Here is a 21,646-nt window from a genome sequence, read left to right as displayed (position 1 = left end):
ACATTATCAGTGGTTTTTACCGTAAGCAATTCTTTATGTTCTGCAATAAGGGACAGCTAGAGAGAATCACTTATTCTGTTCAATACCCTGGCATACTGTATCACACAGTGGACCTGATTCAGGGGTGCACCCAGTTGCATGTACTGTACAGCTGTGTTTTCATATGTAGCAGATTTGCAAAAATTTGCACATAACAAGTCTCCGGTTTTCCCCACTGGCCCAACACACACCTTCTCGGCCGCCCACAACTGAGCACAAGTGAGCAGTCCGATGGGGACCCGATGACGCAATTCGCGCTGAATTGCATCATCATAGCTCCACCCTCCACTATACAGTACCCAGGAGTGGTTCTTGGTGCGGGCAAGCAGTGCCTGCATCCGGGGCTCTGCGGCCTGGGGGTGCGGCCGCAGTCACCCCGCAGGCGCCCGCCACCTACCCGCACCACACTCCCCGGCTGCAGCAGACGCCGTGGGCTCCGTGGGCATCCTATCAGATGCTAGAGGTCATTATTGACCTCTAGTGTCTGTGCGGCACTGCAATGGGAGAGACATCATGATGTCTCTCCCATAGAGAGGAGCCGCGGGCGGCCAGACAGAGCAGCAGCAGCGGTCGGGAAGCAGGAGCGGTGCAGTGGAAAGTATTTTTCTTTTTGTGTGTGTGTTTGTAAGCGGCAACTAAGGGGCACAGCAACAGGGGGCACGACTAGGGGCGCACAGCAACAGCAAGCACAACTACTGGGGGCACAGTGACAGGGGGCACAACTACTGGGGGCACAGCGACGGGGAACAACTACTGGGGCAAATCTACTGGGGGCATAGCTATAGGAGGCCCAACTACTGGGGCAAATTACTGGTGACATAGCTACAGGGGGCAAATCTACTGTGGGCACCACTACGGGGGGCATAGCTACAGGGGGCAAATCAACTGGGAGGCACAACTACTTGGGGCAAATATACTGGGGGCACAACTACAACCACTCCCCTATGAATCCATGCCCCTATTTTTTGCCCCGCGCCTTTTATGCGCTCACTAACTGTTTTGCCGTGGCAGTTGGGGGGGGGTCGCCCAGTGCGAAAGTTTCCACTGGCGGCTTTTCCCCCCCCCATTCCCCCCCACCCCCGCAGTAAAACACACAAGGTGTAGAACCGGCCCTGACAGTACCTGTTTTTGAGTCTGTATAGTGGGGCGCGGAGCCGCTATGATGCAACCATGATGCCACGCCTCTGGACTGCCCACCTTCCCGATGGGCTTGCCCCCTATGTGCATACCACACTGCTCCCTCCCAGCAGGTAAGTATGCATCTTGGGCATATTGACACCCACTGCTAGTATCTCACATCTGCCACCTACAGATGTAGCCATGCTCATCGCGGCTGCATCTGTGCTAAACAGGCACTCTTGGCGCAGCTAGGTGCGCCCTTTCCTAGCCGTGCCGAGCTGCGGCAATTGCCGCCCAAGGTATGCATATGGTTGCGCCTAACAAGGCGCGATCGCTACAAGATGTAGCCATGATGACCATGCCAACATCTGTACTTACAAAAGCAAAAGCAATGGAAACATCGGGTGCACACCAGTCGCACCACTGAACCTCTCACCTAAGATGCTTGGGCCTCACTAGCTGTATATGAATTCACTTACTTAGCACATAAATCCTCTGTGCATACGCCATCACAAAACCACCACGGTGCATGCAAGTAGGACACCATGGTCAGATGGAGAAACTGCACCTGCCGTAGGGCTGGGGTAAGGTTCGATGGTGAGACCGATGGTGCCATATAAGGATGCAGCCAATTGGTACTATGGCATGCATTAGCACTAAAAGTGGGCATCTCAGTCCTCACACATTCGGCCACATGGATGTACACAAGGGAAGGACTTTGTAGTGGCATCTGTATAAATTTGCAGGCAGGCGACCACCAATAAATGTTGCTGCATGCGCTTTGCTTGAGACTCATTATAAGGCCCATTGTGTTCTGTGTGCCGGACATAACATTCACAATCAGTCCATATTGGGCGTAATTCAGACCTGATCGCTGCTGCAAATTTGTTAGCAGTTGGGCAAAACCATGTGCACTGCAGGGGGGGCAGATATAACATGTGCAGAGAGAGTTAGATTTGGGTGGGGTGAGTTCAATCTGCAATCTAAATTGCAGTGTAAAAATAAAGCAGCCAGTATTTACCCTGCACAGAAACAAAATAACCCACCCAAATCTAACTCTCTCTGCAAATGTTATATCTGCCTCACATGCAGTGCACATGGTTTTGCCCAACTGCTAACAAATTTGCAGCAGCGATCAGGTATGAATTAGGCCCATTGTGTATGTATTGAAATACTTAACTTTTCTGTGTTCTGAATGCAGTGTTCTGTACCTACAGTATGTTCATGTTTGATGTTACTTCCTGTCTTTGCTCATTTCATCATAGCCAGGGCCGTCTTTTCATATGGGCTCAATGGGCTCTTGCCCAAGGGCCCCGGGAGAAAAAGGGCCCTAGGCTGATAGCTGAGGGTCCCCTCTTTCCAGGGGCACCAGATTTTTGAAAATCGGCGCAGGGGAACTGGAGATATCCGACTTCAAAGCAGTGGTCCCCATCCAAGCCTGTTAATTGTTCTTCCCAGCCAGATATATCAAGTTCTGTCTGACTTAGCGTTTTTCTGAGGGTATACTCCAAAAGCTGGGACTCTCCTCTTTCAGTGGACACTGGCAGCTTGTCTCTACTAAGCCCAGAACCAGAGATATCAGCATTCAAGCAGCTGGTCCCTGCTCCAGCTCCACACACCTAATATGCAGTTTTATATATTTGTTGGTGGATTGCTCTGGTTCCTGAAGTCTGATCCCCAAGTCCCCAGTACCTCCTGAAAGGTGGTACTCCCTAGGTTTTTTTTTTATCCCATTAAAGCTAAGAAATCTATTTCCAGGAACTGGAGATATCTGCAGTAAAGCAAGCTGTCCTGACCCCCGGAAAATGATGAATATTAAGCCCACTCCACTATCCACCCCTCCCCTGTGCATTAAACACCCCCTACCACCCTGGAAGTCATGTACCGGGGCCCCTTCATTCAGCACAATGTCCCCTTCTACAGGTAAGTGTTCTCCTTCCCGCCCCATCTGTGCAGTAAAGGTGTAATTAGCAGAAATTATTTCTCCAGGTCCTAAATGCTGAGCAAAAGATAGAACCCCCCTAACCCCCGCGGGACATCAAAGCTGCCGCTGATAGCACCCCCACCCCTACCAATGATGGGTGGGTAGGGGCCCCAGTGCATTGCTGTGCCCAGGGGCCTACACTGCTGTTAAGACAGCTCTGATCATAGCTAAAGTTCACTCATTCCTGTCATACTAGCAGCATGAAAGCGCACACAGTACTGAACATTAATTTTAGAAAACTTGCATCAAGCTGGTAGAAAGTAAAATACAAGGGGGAGAACATTGGGTCCGATATGTCTGCAGATAACACCTTTTCCCCCTCCCTGAGAGTCTCAACCTTCCGTCCTCAATAAGAAATGACACCAGATGGAGGATGGAGAATTTCTGATGAGAACTAAGTCCTCTGAGAGATAGAGACTGAGCGCAGGCATGCACAGGGCTGACCTCTTACAGCTTTTCAACTCCCTGTTACCGTAGTGTGCTAAGGGGTCTAGACATCTCCAGATTATGTGGCATATTTACTAAGCTGTCTTCTGCCATGGGGCTCCCTCTGGTTCTGGGACGCATCCTACTGCTAATTCAATTCAATAAACTGTTTCAGTAGCAGCTGTCTTATAGAGAGAGACTGATTTGTAAACTCGATAAGATGAAGTTGGGACGGCAGGTGTAACATTATCATGGGCACAAGTGGATTTTCTTTCTTACGGAAAGGGGTAGATTTCTGAATGTTGGTGGGAAACAGAAGTGATGTTACCTATATCAAGACATTTGCTTTCAATTCTAAAAACATTATTATTCTTTTCATTAGACATTTGCTTTATTGTTGCAATCTCTGTTAGAATTACAAACTGTCGTAGCATCTATTAGTTTTTATCCCCTCATTGCTTTATGCAGTGGTTATAATATAACTGTTCAATCATTTTTATAGAGTTTATTTCAAATAACATTTTAACAGTTTGGCATAGTTTTTCAAGAGTTGCTTGGCAAGTTTGGGTCTTTGGGGCTGAATCAGAGATGGACGTAGATTGCTGCATACACAGCAAGATCGGTGTACATCTCCTCACATGCTGGGGCCGCCCACCATGGGGCAAGGCCGTCCAGCATGTGTGTGGTGCTGCCTCACGATGCGTCCGCAATGTAATTGTGGACGCATCAAATTAAGGTTGACCAATGGCAGAGCAGCCTGGCTGCACTGTCAGATGGCCCGCTGCCATTTTTTTAAACGGATCGGCTGCGTGTGACATCAAATCACTTTTGTCTACACAGTGTAGCTCAGTGTCTACTCTGCTAAACCATATAAGGTGCTATCTGTTAGAAACCATCTGATAACCAATAACATGAACAGTAGGCCTCTCAATTTATGTCTTCTTTGACCATAATGGATGCAGCCATTCTCAGCACGAATGCAATCTCTTTAGGCCTCTAGGGGCCCTAAACAGGTATTAAAATGTATTTAGTAAGCTGACATAAAATAATTAACCCCAAGGTTTTCTAAAGTCACACTTCTTGGTGGTTTTCAGAGGTTTCAGCTTTATTGAATCCACAGGATGGAATCTCATAGAGAAACTGTTGGAAAACCATTGATAAATCAAAACCACCATTTAGGAACTTTATCTCCATCCACTTTATCTCTACCCATGGCTTAGTAAATAGACCCCTAAACCTCTTGGACTCAACCTGTACTTCCACTGGACTGAACTTAGAATCCCTTTCAAATTCTGACAGCTTGTACTGGGCCTTTGACAGCATACTCTTTGCCAGTGACATGCTCCTTCCCCTCTACAATTAGCAGTATTCCGACAGCTATCTATTGAAAAATGGCAGCTTTCCATGTTAGATGGGGAACTGCCAGTTTACAATATTGGCAACTTTTTCTGTAAGATCTTCCTGTCAAACAAGCAGATAATTTATAACAATTGCACAATTCTGTAATGGGATCTGCAGACCGTCTTATTGCTTCTTGTCACACGATAATGTTTTTGCATTTTACGGGGCGGAAATGTAATGCTTTAGCTGATGACTTCCAGGCAGTGGTAGGATGGGCCAGGGGGCAGGGGCCATATTCCCCCGGGCAAGTACATTTTTAGTGCTCCAGGGCCGCCCACAACTGTGCTCTCTCTCTCTCTCTCTTTCTCTCTCCCTCTCTCTCTCTCTCTATATATATATATATATATACAGTATATATATATAGAGAGAGAGAGAGAGAGAGAGAGAGAGAGAGAGCTGTGCAAAAGTTTTAGGCAGGTATTGAAACAATGCTGCAAAGTAAGAATCCTTTCAAAAATGGAAGTGTTAATAGTTAATTTTTATCAATTAATAAATTGCAAAGTGATTGAACTGAAGAGAAATATAAATCAAATCAATATTTGGTGTGACCACCCTTTGCCTTCAAACCTGCATCAATTCTTCTAGGTACAGTTGTACACAGGTTTTGAAGAAACTCGGCAAGAAGGTTGTTACAAACATCTTAGAGAACTAACCACAGATCTTCTGTGAATTTAGGTTTTCTTAGTCCTTCTGTCTCTTCAAGCAATCCCAAACAGACTCGATGTAGAGGTCAGGACTTTGTCTGGGCCATGTCATCACTTCCAGGACTCCTTGTTCTTCTGACCGGATCCCTGTACAATGGTTGCAATGTACTTTGTATTTTATTATATTATACCATTCTGTACAAATACAATAATTGTTCTTTTTGTCTGGTCAATTATATGTCAACTATTTTTTTTTACAACATTAAGTTTTTATTTATATTCTAGAATTAAAATAAGAATATAAAAAAAACAAAAGAGAGTAGGATAACATTAGGGAAAAAAATATCAAAGGGGGAGAGACAGGACATCCAAAAGCATCACGTAAAACACATAAATACTCACAAATCACAAGTTTTCTTCAGAGAAAGGGCTGTTCAAGTCACAAGTGTGGTGGGGGACGGAGGGGAGACCGCCTTATTCTCAGAAATATATATATGCCATGGAAGCCACTTCATAAAGGGAGAAGAGGGTGTTGTAGAGTATGCAGTTTCCCTGGTTTCCATCTCGAAAAGAAACTGGGTCTTGGAGATAACTTTTTCAAAGGGAGGGGGAGGGAGATTTCCAATTTTGAGCAATTGTAGCTAGGGCTGCAATTAGAACGTGACCAAGGACATAGCAAGTAGATTTGGGGACAGTGTCTGGGTACCAGTGCAGCAACTGTAAAGAAGGGTCTTGAGTCAGTTGAAGGCCAGTGATCAAATGAATAAGGTCATATACTTTATCCCAAAAGGAACGTAGGGCAGGGCATTCCCAGAAAACATGTAAGAGTGTACCTTCATGGTGGCAAAGGCGCCAACAGAAATTAGAGGTAGTTGGCCAGATCTTATGCAGTTTATATGGGGTGAAATACAATCTATGTAAATGTTTAATATGCATTTCAGTATGGTTGGTGCATTTAGAAAGGGAGAAGGAAGAAAGATGAACAGATTCCCACTGTTTGATAGTGAATGTGCGATGGAGATCAACTTCCCACTTAATTTGAATGGCAGATTTAGCCGTGGCATCTGGAGGCGTCAGTAGACCATACCAAGAAGATATAGCTCCACGGGATGAAGTTTTAGTCAATCTATTCAGGACATTGTTAAGGGGGAATTGAAAAACGTTAGGGCTAATGGTCATATCGTCTATCCAATGTTTAAGTTGGTAATAATAGAGCCAGGCTGAGGGGTCTAGACTATACTTAGTGCAGAGGTCTGAAAATGACAAAAGAGAAGATAGGGAGAAGACATCAGTAAGGGAATCCATACCTAAACGTCTCCAGTAGGAGAAATGGAGATGAGGCAACACTTTATCTAACGCAGACAGAGAAATGTTTCTAGTGGGTACAGTGATATCAAAAGAGGATGAGAGTCTAGAATCCCAAATTGTTAGGGTATCGGATATGGTAGAGGATGATAATGGATAGTGGGGGTGGAGTTGTCGGGGAAGCCACAGAAGGTTATTGAGGGGGTCTTGAAAGAGGGCACGTTCTAGATCCACCCATGGTTTAGAGTGAGGGGGAGAAATAAATCGGACAGTTGGGAGAGCATAGATGCTTCGTGATACCTGGTTAAATCAGGGAGAGTGAGGCCTCCCTGTGACTTAGAGCAAATCATACATGTGTAGGCCAATCGAGGAGGTTTACATTTCCAAACATACGACAGCATTAACTTTCGCATCTGGGTTAACAATTTACGAGGAACCGCATAAGGGATGGCTCGGAATAAATACATTAGTTTAGGTAACAACATCATCTTAAATGCCGCCAAGCGGACCAAAAAGGAGACCTCGTAACCCATCCAAGCAGAGGTCAGTGAAGTCAGTTGAGCCAATAGTGTACATTCTGGATATGAGAAGGAATGGAGACTCCCAGATATGTTAGGGAGGAGTCTTTCCACGTATATGGAAAACACGCCTTTAAAGATTGTAAAACTGTGGTTAGGATATTAATAGGGAGAGCATCCGATTTTGTGGTGTTCAACCTATAATACAAAGCAGCGCTAAAGCATCCTAAAATGTCATGTAGGATGGGCAACGAAGTCCCCGGGTCAGATACAGACAATAAAACATTGTCTGCAAAAAGGCAGAGTTTATGGGAGGTGTTACATACTGTAAGACCGGAAAATTTTGGAGAGAGTCGAATCATTTGGGCAAGTGGTTCAATAGCCAACACAAATATTAATGGGGAAAGGGGGCACCACTGTCTGGTACCATTGGAGATATGAAATGGGGGAGGATAGAAAACCATTACTAAATATTCTAGCAGAGGGGCCCTCATAGAGAGCTAATATAGAACGAAGGATGTCCCCTTGGAGTCCAAACTTGGACAACACCCGGTGCATATAACCCCAATGGAGGCAATCAAACGCCTTTTCGGCATCAAGAGAGAGTAAGAGAAATGGTGATTCAGTACGGGAATACCACTCAACCAGATCGAGGACTCTTCAAGTGTTGTCAGGGGAGTGAGGGCCAAGGACAAAACCTACTTGGTCTGGGTGTATGAGACGTGGGAGTAGAGGATTTAATCGATTGGCTATTAGTTTAGCATAAATTTTTAGATCGGTGTTAAGCAGGGCAATAGGTCGGTAATTCTTGCAATCAGAGGGGTCCTTACCTGGTTTTGGGATGGTTACGATTTGGGCTTCAACCATATCTGCCGGGAAGGACCCCGTATTGGAAACTTGGGAGTAGAGTTGCAGGAGGAGAGGGGAAAGTACCTCACCGAATGTAGAGTAAAAAGAGTTAATAAAGCCATTAGGCACGGGAGCTTTGTCTTTTGGCAATTGCCAAATTACTAGTTGTATCTCTTCCAGAGACCAAGGGGCTTTCAGAGATGTCGAAAGCGTCATCATCTAAGGAGGGGAGGGGAAGGTCATCTATAAAAAGCGGAGATAGAAGCTGCAGAGGGCTGAGGTATAGAAGAATCCTCATGTAAGTTATATAGTTTAGCATAAAATGTTGAGAATAAATTAGCAATATCAAGGGGGTTAAGGCACGGTTTGCCTGAAGGGGCAATGAGGCATCTAATATGTTTACGTGCCTGGCGGCTATGAAGTTTGCGCGCTAACAAGCGGGTAGCTTTGTTTCCAGCTGTATAAAATTTACTGCGAAAGCGAGCTAGGGCCGATTTCATACGAAGCATGAAAAGCTTCTGAAGTTGGGTCTCTACCTCCTGAAGTTGTTTACGGATAGCCCGAGTAGGACGGGTTTGATTCTGAGACTCCAAAGACCGTAAAGATAACTCCAAGTCAGCTTGTGTTTTCCTAGAGCGAGGCTTGAGCTGAGCCCATTTTTGGATGGACGTGCCACACAGTACCGCTTTCAAAGCACACCAATACGTAAAGATAGAGGTATCGTCAGGGGTATTGGTTTGCATATACATTGACAGAGAATCAGTAAGGGCCTTCAGTGTCTCAGGATTCGTCAATTGATATTCCGGGAGTCGCCAGGGGCGAGGTGGGGAGAAATGAGAACCTACATCCCAGGACCACAATATAGGAGCATGGTCCGACCAAGTACTGGGAAGGATTATAATTTTCCGAGTATGTTGAAGAATCCTCTTATCTAGAAGAATATGATCAATCCTATAGTAACTGTTATGGACAGCAGGAAAAAAGGTATAGTCTCTCTCTGTAGGGGATGAGACGCGCCAGGCATCATACAAGTCGAACTCCGTAAGTAGCTTCCTAAAAACAAGGGATGGGACTACATCTCGAGGAGAAGAGTTAGGGCCTTGCAAAGAAGACCTATCAACTTTAGGGTCGAGGACTAGATTGAAATCACCTAACAGTATAAGCGCCCCCTGCCTAATCTTATATAATTCCTCAAGGGTTTCCCGCAGAAATGGGATTTGACGGGAGTTGGGGGCGTATAGAGAGACTAAGGTTACCAAGGTATTGTCAATAGTACCTATAAGGATGAGATAACAGCCATTTTTATCTTTGACTTGTCGGTGTAGAGTAAAAGGGGTATGTCTATGAAATAATATGGCCACGCCGTTGCGTATAGTTTAGCAGTATAACAGGTGGGGTACCTATGATCATGGAAAATGGGGGGGGGTGATGAAGAAGAAAAATGTGTCTCTTGAAGAGCCACAATGTCAGCTCTATAGTTATGAAATGTAGAATATGTCAACTATTTTAATAAATATTGAGATTAAAAAAATAACAGTATTGGCTGGTAATCAATGAGAACATGTTTCAGCCTATGTACTAATGGTCCTAGTTAAATAGAAAGTTATTCAGCAAGATGCCTGTCTCCTCCCACATTTCTCCACGGACAACCATTGACAAAAGGCATCTCATACTCTTTTAAGAGGGATTTGCTTCCTTTTATTTTCACCAATGAATATGTCTGCATCCAGTGTTGTAAATCAGTGCCCACCAGAGTTCGCCATAGATATTACTATCTATTATTATCCATTACCTCCTAAAAATATTAAACTTAACAGCTTTTTCTATTTTTTTTTCCAATTTTCCAATTTTCTCGAAGGCCAAAACTTTATACAGAATAGTTAGGCTAAGACCCTACAAATGACATTGTATGAATCATTCCCTTCTAGATTTCCTATGGGAGATTTCATCATCACCCGCTATGAGATCTTTATAGTACCTGTAAATGTTCCGTAGTCTCAGTGCAGCATATCTATACATCAGTTCAATGGACTGGTGTCTCTACACTGCATGTAAATGTCCCCTGGAGAATGAGATCACTGTAATACAGTTATATGTTCCACATCTAGAATATTGCAGTCCTATAGTCATTGATGAGTGTATGTTAAGCAATAAATCAATTTAATGGCATTAGAGAGAATAAAAATAGCTAGTTTTGCTTTTTGTATTTTTGTAAAAGGATTTTGGAATTTGTTAATAAAAACATTATTTTGATATCCAATTTTCATCAAATTCCAGTAAAAAAAGTTGTTACAACCATATTGATCCAACCATAATAATGTAAGAAAGCAATAATGTCAGTATTGATTGGTGATGCTTTGTTTATTTGAACAAAGCTAATTTTTCATGACAAGATGTTTAAAAGCCTCTCTTTAACAGGATATTAGTACTAAATATGCCAAAATGTGTGAAGCAATTGACATTCAGGGCCAGATGCATCATCGCTTGGAAAATGGAGAGTGAAAAAGTACCAGCCAATCAGCTCCTAACTGCCATTTTTCAAACACAGCCTGTGACATGGTAGTTAGGAGCTGATTGGCTGGTACTTTTTCACTCTCCATTTTATCACTTTCCAAGCAATGATACATCTAGCCCTCAGTCTCTATAGAGTTAAAAACAGATCACAAAAAGGTAAGTTTAATTTCAGTACAACATTTTGAACCTGCATTGAAAAACGAATCTGTAGAAATTCAAATACGGCATGCAAACCTTTCAATGGCATCTAGTTAGAAAGATCTTCATAGCACTTTAAGAAAAAGACCAAGTGAATAGCTTCCATGCCTTGGAACTGTGTGAGCTTTGCTTGGATATCTAACACCTGTTTCTAACTCTTGGCCTTCCATCTGACTACCCATCTTTCTGCTGTGCTAAACTTGTAAATTTCCAGTGGTCTGTCTGGGCTCCATTGGCTGGACTTCTGCTATGCAAACTTGTGAATTCCCTGCTTACATGTGATACCCCACACATTTGCAAGGTGTCAGGGTGATTGTTGCCGTGGCACACACCTGGACTATATCCCCCACAATGCTAGACAGCAGCCACACTGGAGTTGTTTGTATGCACTGGTGTTGTTGGATGACCATAAGCAATTAGAGGTCCGTTGGAACTGAAGTCCTTAAGGGGAACTTACCAAAGCTGTGTGGGTGAGAAGATGCTTTAATCCCAGTGAAAAGAAACTGTGGATAGGGGGGAAGCTTCAAGCTTAAAGCAGTTTTGCTTAGATCAATGGAAGCAGAGTGGGAATACTTGCAGGATGAGAAAACTATACAGATCCTAGCCATACAATATCTTCCAGAAGACTGGGAGCAGGTTAACCTGGGAGCCATAGCTCCCCAGCAGCATCCAAGGCCTGCTGTTTTACATCTGATAGGAAAGTCCTATCCTCTCTGCTGGTCATCAGATTTGGTGAGATAAAACCACTGTTTGTGTTGGTCACAAGCATATCATTATAAACATCTGCATTTTTAATTGTGCTGCAATGTAATGACTGAGGTGAATTGGGTCAATTGATTATAGTAGATCACTGTGATATTAAGACAGCAAGATTAATACTGCTGTGAAGATCATGATATTAGTTGGATCCTAGTCAAGACTTTTAGGTTCATATAATTACAGAACGTTTGAGAAAGGTCTATCACCCATAATTATCTTTATTGCATCATTGCATTAGTCACAATAGTAAACCAGACTCCAATATTTGACATCTTGCTCTACCAAGTGTATGTATCACAAGTATATTCTAAAAGTACATACTTGTGAAAGGAGAACATTTATTTTAAGAGTCTATTTGTGCTGAGAAATGTATTCCTTTCTAAAGTGCATATCTTCTTCAGTATGTGTTTTATACAAGAGTAACTTTTTGCACTTATATTTGTGTAATTTATGCCTTGTGTGGAAATCCTTGCCTCACTGTTGTGGTGTGGTGGAGGGGACTATCGAGGATGCTGCTGAAGCTCTGTGCAACCATGAAGCAGGACCCTTGTATCTTGCCGCAACCAGCTAACAATGGCCTCTACTATTGTCAAATCTGCAAAATATTTTTTGGGTAACGTATATCAACTTAGTTTTGTTATCTGTATACCTGCTATGCAAACTTGTAGATCCCTTATGTTTCAACTCAGTTTTGTTACCTAGACTTCAGCTGTGCAATCTTATGTATTACCTGTAAACCAACTGTGTAGCACTATATATCAATATAGTTTGCAACTTAGAAATATTTTTTTAATGTCTAGAAATATATTTACTGAAATCCCATTTGTTTTTTTGTTTCTGTTGTGTAGTCCCTTTAAGAAAAACATACACTCAAACTTAAGTTGAAAAAGACAGCTATTCTCCGATTTGTCAGAAACCTAAATGTTTTCAATAAACATTTATTCAATTTAGAGGGATTCGCTCCTTCGTTTTCTGCAGTTATGAAAGTGTTGTACTAAATCATTTTAAACTTGATTGTAAGGAGCTAGCGATATGGGATGTTTCTCTAATGAATACACGAACAACTCTATTGCTATGATTGAAACAAGGATGTGACTTGAATTATAGCACAAAACCATTTACTTCCAGCACCTCAAGCCTTATTACATACTAATGGGGTCCTGATTGAAGCTTAGAGCAGCATTTCATGATTTGGAAAACAGTAGATATACATCCCTTAACGATATGCATTCTTAGGAGACAGATCAGCGCAGAACACTCCCATCTTTACAGCTACTGGTTCAGTTAATGTGAAAATGCCCATTTGTTACTTATATCTTAGTATGTGTTAAAATAACTTCATGCTATTGACCTAGAAAGTCCTTCAAGGCAGTGGCGTCATGACGGGGGTGCGGGGGGTGCGGCGCGCACCCAGGTGTCACCCTTCAATGGGGTGACACCAAAAAGAGCTGCACCTCAATCCCATCCACGTCCGCACCCACACTCACTCCCAGGCACCAAGTAATTCACACACCCGCCTGGCCTGCTTGTGTTCACCGCGTGCGGCGCCGCCGGGTCCGTACTGCCGCAATCTCTATACGCCGGCACCGCAGGCCATTCTGGGAGGGAGAATGTGAGGAGACTTGAGTCGAGTGCACGGGGCCCACGTGGGGTGCGCCCGGCTCTCGTCTTTGCAGCTGGCGGCACTCTCATCCCTGCCTGCCACCGCCGGAGCGCACCGCCGGGCGCACACAGAAGATGAGCCAGGCGCTTGGTTCCTGTACCTGCCACCACTGGAGCTGGTAGGCTCTAAAATTAAATGAAAATCCCCAGTGTCTCCCCCTTCCACCCTGCGTCCTCTCCCACCCAGCATCTTTCAATTCCCACCCTGCATCCTCTCCCACCCTGCATCCTCTCCCACCCTGCGTCCTCTCCCACCCAGCATGTCTCTCTCCCACCCTGCATCCTCTCCCACCCTGCGTCCTCTCGCACCCAGAATCTCTCAATACCCAGCATGTCCCTCTCCCACCCTGCGTCCTCTCCCACCCAGCATCTCTCAATTCCCAGCATATCCCTCTCCCACCCTGCATCTCTCAATTCCCAGCATGTCCCTCTCCCGCCCTGCGTCCTCTCCCACCCTGCGTCCTCTCCCACCCAGAATCTCTCAATTCCCAGCATGTCCCTCTCCCACCCTGCGTCCTCTCCCACCCTGCATCTCTCAATTCCCAGCATGTCCCTCTTCCACCCTGCGTCCTTTCCCACCCTGCGTCCTCTCCCACCCTGCATCCTCTCCCGCCCTGCGTCCTCTCCCACCCTGCATCTCTCAATTCCCAGCATGTCCCTCTCCCACCCTGCATCCTCTCCCACCCTGCATCCTCTCCCGCCCTGCGTCCTCTCCCACCCAGCATCTCTCAATTTCCAGCATATCCCTCTCCCACCCTGCGTCCTCTCCCACCCTGCATCTCTCAATTCCCAGCATGTCCCTCTCCCACCCTGCATCCTCTCCCACCCTGCGTCCTCTCCAACCCTGCGTCCTCTCCCACCCTGCATCTCTCAATTCCCAGCATGTCCCTCTTCCACCCTGCGTCCTCTCCCACCATGCGTCCTCTCCCACCCTGCGTCCCAATCCCCACCCTGCGTCCCAATCCCCACCCTGCGTCCCAATCTCCAGTATGTCCCTCTCCCACCCAGCGTCCTTTCCCACCCAGTGTCCCAATCTCCAGTATGTCCCTCTCCCACCCAGCGTCCCAATCTCCAGTATGTCCCTCTCCCACTCAGCGTCCCAATCCCCAGTATGTCCCTCTCCCACCCAGCGTCCCAATCTCCAGTATGTCCCTCTCCCACTCAGCGTCCCAATCTCCAGTATGTCCCTCTCCCACCCTGCGTCCTCTTCCACCCAGCATCTCTCAATTCCCAGCATGTCCCTCTTCCACCCTGCGTCCTCTCCCACCCTGCATCCTCTCCCGCCCTGCGTCCTCTCCCACCCAGCATCTCTCAATTCCCAGCATGTCCCTCTCCCACCCTGCGTCCTATCCCGCCCTGCGTCCTCTCCCGCCCTGCGTCCTCTCCCACCGTGCATCCTCTCCCGCCCTGCGTCCCAATCCCCACCCAGCATCTCTCAATTCCCAGCATGTCCCTCTCCCACCCTGCGTCCTCTCCCCTCCTGCGTCCTCTCCCGTCCTGCATCCTCTCCCGCCCTGCGTCCTCTCCTGCACTGTGTCCTCTCCTGCCCTGCGTCCTCTCCCACCCAGCATCTCTCAATTCCCAGCATGTCCCTCTCCCACCCTGCGTCCTCTCCCGCCCTGCATCCTCTCCCACCCAGCATCTCTCAATCCCCAGCATGTTCCCCTCCCACCCTGCGTCCTCTCCCGCCTTGCATCCTCTCCCACCATGCATCCCAATCCCCACCATGCGTCCCAATCCCCACCCTGCGTCCCAATCCCCACCCTGCGTCCTCTCCCACCCTGCATCCTCTCCCACCCTGCGTCCTCTCCCACCCTGCGTCCCAATCCCCACCCTGCGTCCCAATCCCCACCCTGCGTCCCAATCCCCACCCTGCGTTCCAATCTCCAGTATGTCCCTCTCCCACCCAGCGTCCTTTCCCACCCAGTGTCCCAATCTCCAGTATGTCCCTCTCCCACCCAGCGTCCCAATCTCCAGTATGTCCCTCTCCCACCCAGCGTCCCAATCTCCAGTATGTCCCTCTCCCACCCAGCGTCCTTTCCCACCCAGTGTCCCAATCTCCAGTATGTCCCTCTCCCACCCAGCGTCCCAATCTCCAGTATGTCCCTCTCCCACCCAGCGTCCTTTCCCACCCAGTGTCCCAATCTCCAGTATGTCCCTCTCCCACCCAGCGTCCCAATCTCCAGTATGTCCCCTCCCACCCTGCGTCCTCTTCCACCCAGCATCTCCCCCGTCCTCCTCAGTCCTTCCTCCACCATGTGTCCTCTCTCTCATCCAGTGCCTTTTAAGGACATGCCCCTTCTGATTTCCTATACCCATTTTATCGGCGTGTGCCACAGTACACCCTCGAGTGGACACTGCCCCACTTTGACCACTGTGATATAATATATAAATAGACAGACGGAGCAATAATAACGGAGGCTCCATCTGTATAATGTTCATTTTGTTAGTAGTTTATGTCACTACTATTGCCACTACATTCAGTGATTTATGATTTACAAGTAAAACTAGTGCAAAAACATAACTAAGGATTCCGTGTGGTGTGATACAGTAGGAGGTCCATGGGGGGGTGACACCATGAGTTACCACACCGGGTGACACCAACCCTAGTGACGCCTCTGCTTCAAGGAAAGGTGGTTGATACTCATGCACATAAGATTTCTGTGAAATCCCTAGAAATGGTCACTAAAATAAAAAAAGGATGCATTTTTGCAAGTTAATATAGATAAATGAATACATGAAATTGCAAATTATTATTAACATTTCAGTTGCTATCTGGTACAAAAATAAAAAATATATTAAAGTCGTTTCTACTGTGCCCTAGTTATGAGTTGGAATATTTTGCCAGCATGTATCAAATTAGTTTGAAAAGATAGTAGTTCAAGAGATCTTTCATGCATGTATAGATGTGTGTTTTGTTGTATTGTAAAAAATATGCATTAGTTATAGACATTCACTACGGAATGTCTAATGTGTGTGCAGCTGATTCCATTGTGAAAATACAAATTTTTAGGGTTTTAATCAGAGTGTGCATCTTTATTGTATCTCCTAAACATATGCTTAACGTTTTTTTTAATCCTACGCTATGGGAGATCCTGGTGGGGAAGTCCAAGCAGGAACTATGGGGGAAGGTGGCACTGCGGTATCCGGATGGTAGGTCGACAGTACATAGGTCGACCGCTATTGGCCGACATGCATTAGGTCAACATGAACAAAAGGTAGACATTGTTAAAATGTCTACTTGGTAATGGTCAACATAGGAGAAGGTCTACATGAGTTTTTTTAATTTTTTTTATTTTTAACTTTTTCATACTGTACCATCCATCCAAGATTGGGAATAGTAAACTGGCAGCATGGTGAGCAAAGCGAGCCATGCAAGGGGCAGAGTGCACTAATTGGGATTCCTGGTCATATTACAGGTCATATTACAGGAATCAACAGACCAAAAACATTAAAAAAAAACCTCATGTCGACCTTTTTATATGTTGACCTTTCCTATGTCAACCTTTTCACTATGTTGACCTTTTTTTCATGTCAAGCTTGTCCGTGTCGAATAATAGTAGTCATCCTATTGACTGGTGACCTTATCCAGGTTGACCCATTGATCCATAACCAGCACGGCAAGCATCACCCCTACTCCACAATGTTGTGATTTCTGCCATAGCACAGCAGGTGGTGGGAACTTGATGACATAATTTGTTAAGTCTCTAGGCTGCCTGATTCACTGGGAACCTATGAGGCTGGTCTATTCTCCCTGAAGTCCAGGAGAGTAGGCAAGAAATTTAAACACCTGTGAGTAAACGGTTTGGTAGTGGGTCAAAGGGCATGGGGACCAGGGGGGTCATTCGGACACAGCCGCAATAGTGGCCCACAGCGCAGTATGCCAGTGGTGGCAAACTGCACATTGCAGTTGCATCCCAGATGTATGGGACTGCAATATGATTGACAGGCAACTGCATTCCGGAGGGTAGGATTACGGTGTTGCGGGGGTGGGCCGAGACTGTTTTCAGAGCGGCTGCGTGATGTCACACGCAGTCACTCTGAAAAAAATTGCCCGCTGACTGACAGCGCAGCCAAGAGTCAACCTTAGTTCTGCTGCATCCGTAATTAAATTGCGGACGCATCAGAAGGTGGACTTAAGTATGCTGGGCGGCCTTGCCCTATGCTGGGCAGCCCTCAGCATGTGCAGAGAAGAACGCAGATCCTGTTACAAATGCAGTGATTCTTTCAGTGTTTATCTGCTGATACAAAGATAAAATAATGTAATCATCAAAATAGTAACAGCAAAAAGTTGTGACATGAGACTTCTAATTTTTATACATCTAAACTATTAATAAAAAATAACATTGGTAGTTTAATTTCCCTGTGTTTTTCTTTCAGTTCATGACTGAGGCAAGAGATTGAGATGGGAGCCTAGTTTCTTTTCTCTGGACCCTGCAGCTAATAGTCTCTACTCTATGGACTGTTAAACAGCACTCTGCCAGTCACACCCACAGCAGAAACATTCTCTGATTGTCCCTGCATACATGAAATTCTAAAGTAGTGATGGTGAATAAATGGCCTGGAGACTACATGTAGCACAGGAAGCGGTCACATCTGGTACTCCTCTTAGGTCAAGCATTTTGCTATCCCTAATGCACACTGAGTGAGAAATAACACTATGATATGGCTCCTACAGCATCTTATAGACAGCTTACCTGGAGACACCCCTAGATTCTCCAATGGCACTCTGGAATCAGCAATCCCTCCTAATGCTGACCCATCCATGCTTCTCTGAAATACAATGCACATTTATTGGCAAGCTGCTTAATCAGATTGTGATGTCACTCAGGTGCTAAAAGGGAGGGGTAATTCTGGGTAAGAGAAAAACATTTTGCTATCCCTATTGCACACTGAGTGAGAAATAACACTACATAATAATCAGAAAATACAGAGATCTTAGTTTCGTATATCTGCAGATATAGGGTCAAGCCCCCAGGCCGATTGGCAAGGCGTCTCTGTCACTGGGGGTCCCTAATACTAGGTGTGGGTCCAGGGTGCAGGACCCCATCATGTCGGCACAGGCCAGCTACCCCAGGGCAGCACACAGGTGAAAATTAGTAAGGGTTAATAAGAAGCACATAAGTGCTATGTAAATGAGGTGTGATTAAAATAATACAAAAATATATACAATGTGATAGGAAAAAACATAAGAGTTAATAAAGTGTTAGGGTGTGCCAACCTGAAGCAGCCCAGCCATACCAACACAGGGAAAATCGCACCCCAAACCCACCCCATAAATAATGACAAATATGTCTGGGTCTAATAGCCCAGAGTAAGGCCACATGATAACGGCTCCTACAGCATCGGGAGAGCCAACTTACCTTTTTCTCTTACCCATACTTACCCCTCCCTTTTAGCACCTGAGTGACATCACAATCTGATTGACCAGCTTGCCAATAAATGTGCATTGTACTCCTCTTAGGTAATCCTAGTGATCCCAATGATAATGAGTTAAATGCAACTCGTCTGTATATGCTCCTACATTGCATGCATGGAAATAAAATTGTGTCTTCGTCCATCTGCAGTGTTGGATGCTCTTTGTGGTGTGCTTGCTCACTATCCATACAGTATGCTTGGTTTAATGCTTGTCATCATTACTATTATCATCATCATCAGTGCACCCTTGCACCAGCTTTTCTTCTTGATGCAAATGATATGCTTGAAAACTGGTCACATTTACTGTCCAACTCTGCATTGGCCTCTAAGATCAATGATGGCATAGATTTGTCCTCTACAATCTTTGACTACATTAATAAATCAAAGTTCTGCCTCTTCAGTAACAAGTAGAGATGCACATTATATCTGTATGATACTGCATCACTCTTATGCTGGGATCACACTGGCAAATATATCAGCCATTCAGTTGATTTGTCGATATATCATGAGCACGTCGGTGGATGTGTATCAGCGATATGTCTGTGAACAAAATCATTCACATACATATCGCATCATCCCTGCAGCACAATTGATGACCAATATATCTGTTCATCGGCCGTACGCTTGCTGCAGGGGCTGACATCACAGCTGAGTGGGCAAATTTAAGTGGCCGCCCCATCTGCATGACAGGGACCAATATATATTGAGCGGGTGTTCAGTAAGTGTGCACACTTTCCTTGTTCGGCTGCTTGGTTGGCACAAAGACGGGTCCATGGACATATCTGTAAGGTGTGTACCCAGCCTTACTCACATACATTTAGTTCCAGTGCATGCACAGTGCAAAACACACAATATACTCTTCTCTCTGCATACTGTACATACAGGCATATATCCTACTCATCAGGTCCGTAATCTTAGAACTGATATGTGATGTTAATACCTTCTCACCAGCTTGTCGCTGCATGTTGCTGCTCTAGTCTCTTTGGAGGTGATTCAGACCAGATCGCTGTGCTGCTAAGTTTGTTGTCCAGCGTTCAGATAGTCGCCGTCCATGGGGAGTGTAAATTCGCCCAGTGCAAGTGTGCGATCACATGTATATGGATACGCCATGCGAAAATGTCTCTCAGTCAGCGGACAGCTACAAATCCATTCGCACCTCACTCACCATCGAATGGTTTTTCCAGTGTGTGCAGTCTGTGCGCAGCCCAGGGCTTACTCCTACAGTGCAATGAGAACGCGCTGATCGGGTCCGGAGCTGACATCACACACCCTCACTGAAAACGCTTTTGAACGCCTGCGTTTTCCCTGACACTCCCAGTAAACGACCAGTTACCACCCACAAGCGGCCTTTTCCTGTCAATCAGTTTGCGAATGGCTGTGCGATGGAAATTTTCGCACCAGCTTGTTGCTGTTTGGCGATGCCTGTTGTTTGGTGACACACGTGCACATTGCGGTGCATACGCATGCGTAGTCAATCAATAATCGCCCAGTGTGCAAAAATGCATAGCAGCGATCAGGTCTGAATTGGGCCCTTTGCTAGGGACTGACGATGCTATTTTGCCCAGTACTGTTCTAAATGAGATGACTGATTTGACCCCAATGAAGAGATTTAGCAAAGCTTCTAGAAAGAGAAAGGGGAGAGATATAAAGTACCAACCAATCAGCTCCTAACTGCCGTTTTTCAAACACAGCCTTTAATATGATAGTTACAGTAGGAGCTGATTGGTTGGTACTTTATCTCTCTCCACTTTATCAACTTCCAAACGTTGATAAATTTCACCTAAATTCTTAATATTCAATATGAATTGTAAGTCATGATTTATGCTTGAAGTGACTCACAGGAGCATTTCAAACATTAGCAGAATTCCAGGGCTCCTGTTTGGCTGCCATGTAATTTTACAGTACAGATAATATAGTTATGTAAAGTGACACACGTGCAAGAGCTTGTCACTCAATGTCATCACACAAATTGTCATTGAGAACAGGTAATGTCTTTGGACGTTTGTGTTTACAATGCACAACAGTCTGTCAGCACCATTATAACAGAAGCCTCTGAAGTGCTTATAGTAGAATACATGGGTCTGTGTATAAAGTCCAATATCAAGCCAGGGCGAATGAAGTGGGACACATAGAGATGTTAATATGGATGATAGTGAAAATAGACAGAATATGGACATGTGTATATTACAGTACATCCATATGATAGGAGGAGTGGAAACTAAGCACTGAGATGAAGGAAAGTAAAGAAACACAGAGAGAAAAGAGACAGAGCAAATGGATGAGAAAGAGACATGTATGATATAGAGGAAAGGAAGCAGAGAGAAGAAAGGAAGGAAATTAGATGTACAGGTCTATATGTTTATATGCCCCAAATCCTATTGTTTCTAAACACAGCATTTTTTGGAACAGGTTTTTAGGCAATGTATCAATAATCCAATAAGCCCTTGTAGAGGCAACGTTCCAAACCTGTACTTTCGCTGATAATAGTAGCGGTGGAAGTTTACACAACTTGGTTCTGTCCCAGCAGTGTTCTGCACATGCACGACCTCTGTGAAGCCCAGAGGATACAGAAGAATCTACATGGATCCCTATTTGCAGTGTATGAGCTCCTTCCACAGGAAAGAGCAAACTAACTCCAAAATATTGAGGACTGGAACAGAAAGAAAATCTCTCTAGTAAAACAAGTGTACATACTAGTCCCTACAAAGAGATTACAAGTTGGCACCATATTTAGAAAATGTTAAAAACTAGAAACAGAGGCAATCACAAGAAAGCACGGAAAGGGAGATGTAGAAAGAAAATATGAGCAC

This window comes from Pseudophryne corroboree, chromosome 3 (genome assembly GCF_028390025.1).
Source record: "Pseudophryne corroboree isolate aPseCor3 chromosome 3, aPseCor3.hap2, whole genome shotgun sequence".
NCBI classification, from domain to species: Eukaryota; Metazoa; Chordata; class Amphibia; order Anura; family Myobatrachidae; genus Pseudophryne; species Pseudophryne corroboree.
The sequence above is the reverse complement of the archived record's forward strand: the minus strand, read 5'-3'. Positions refer to the sequence as shown.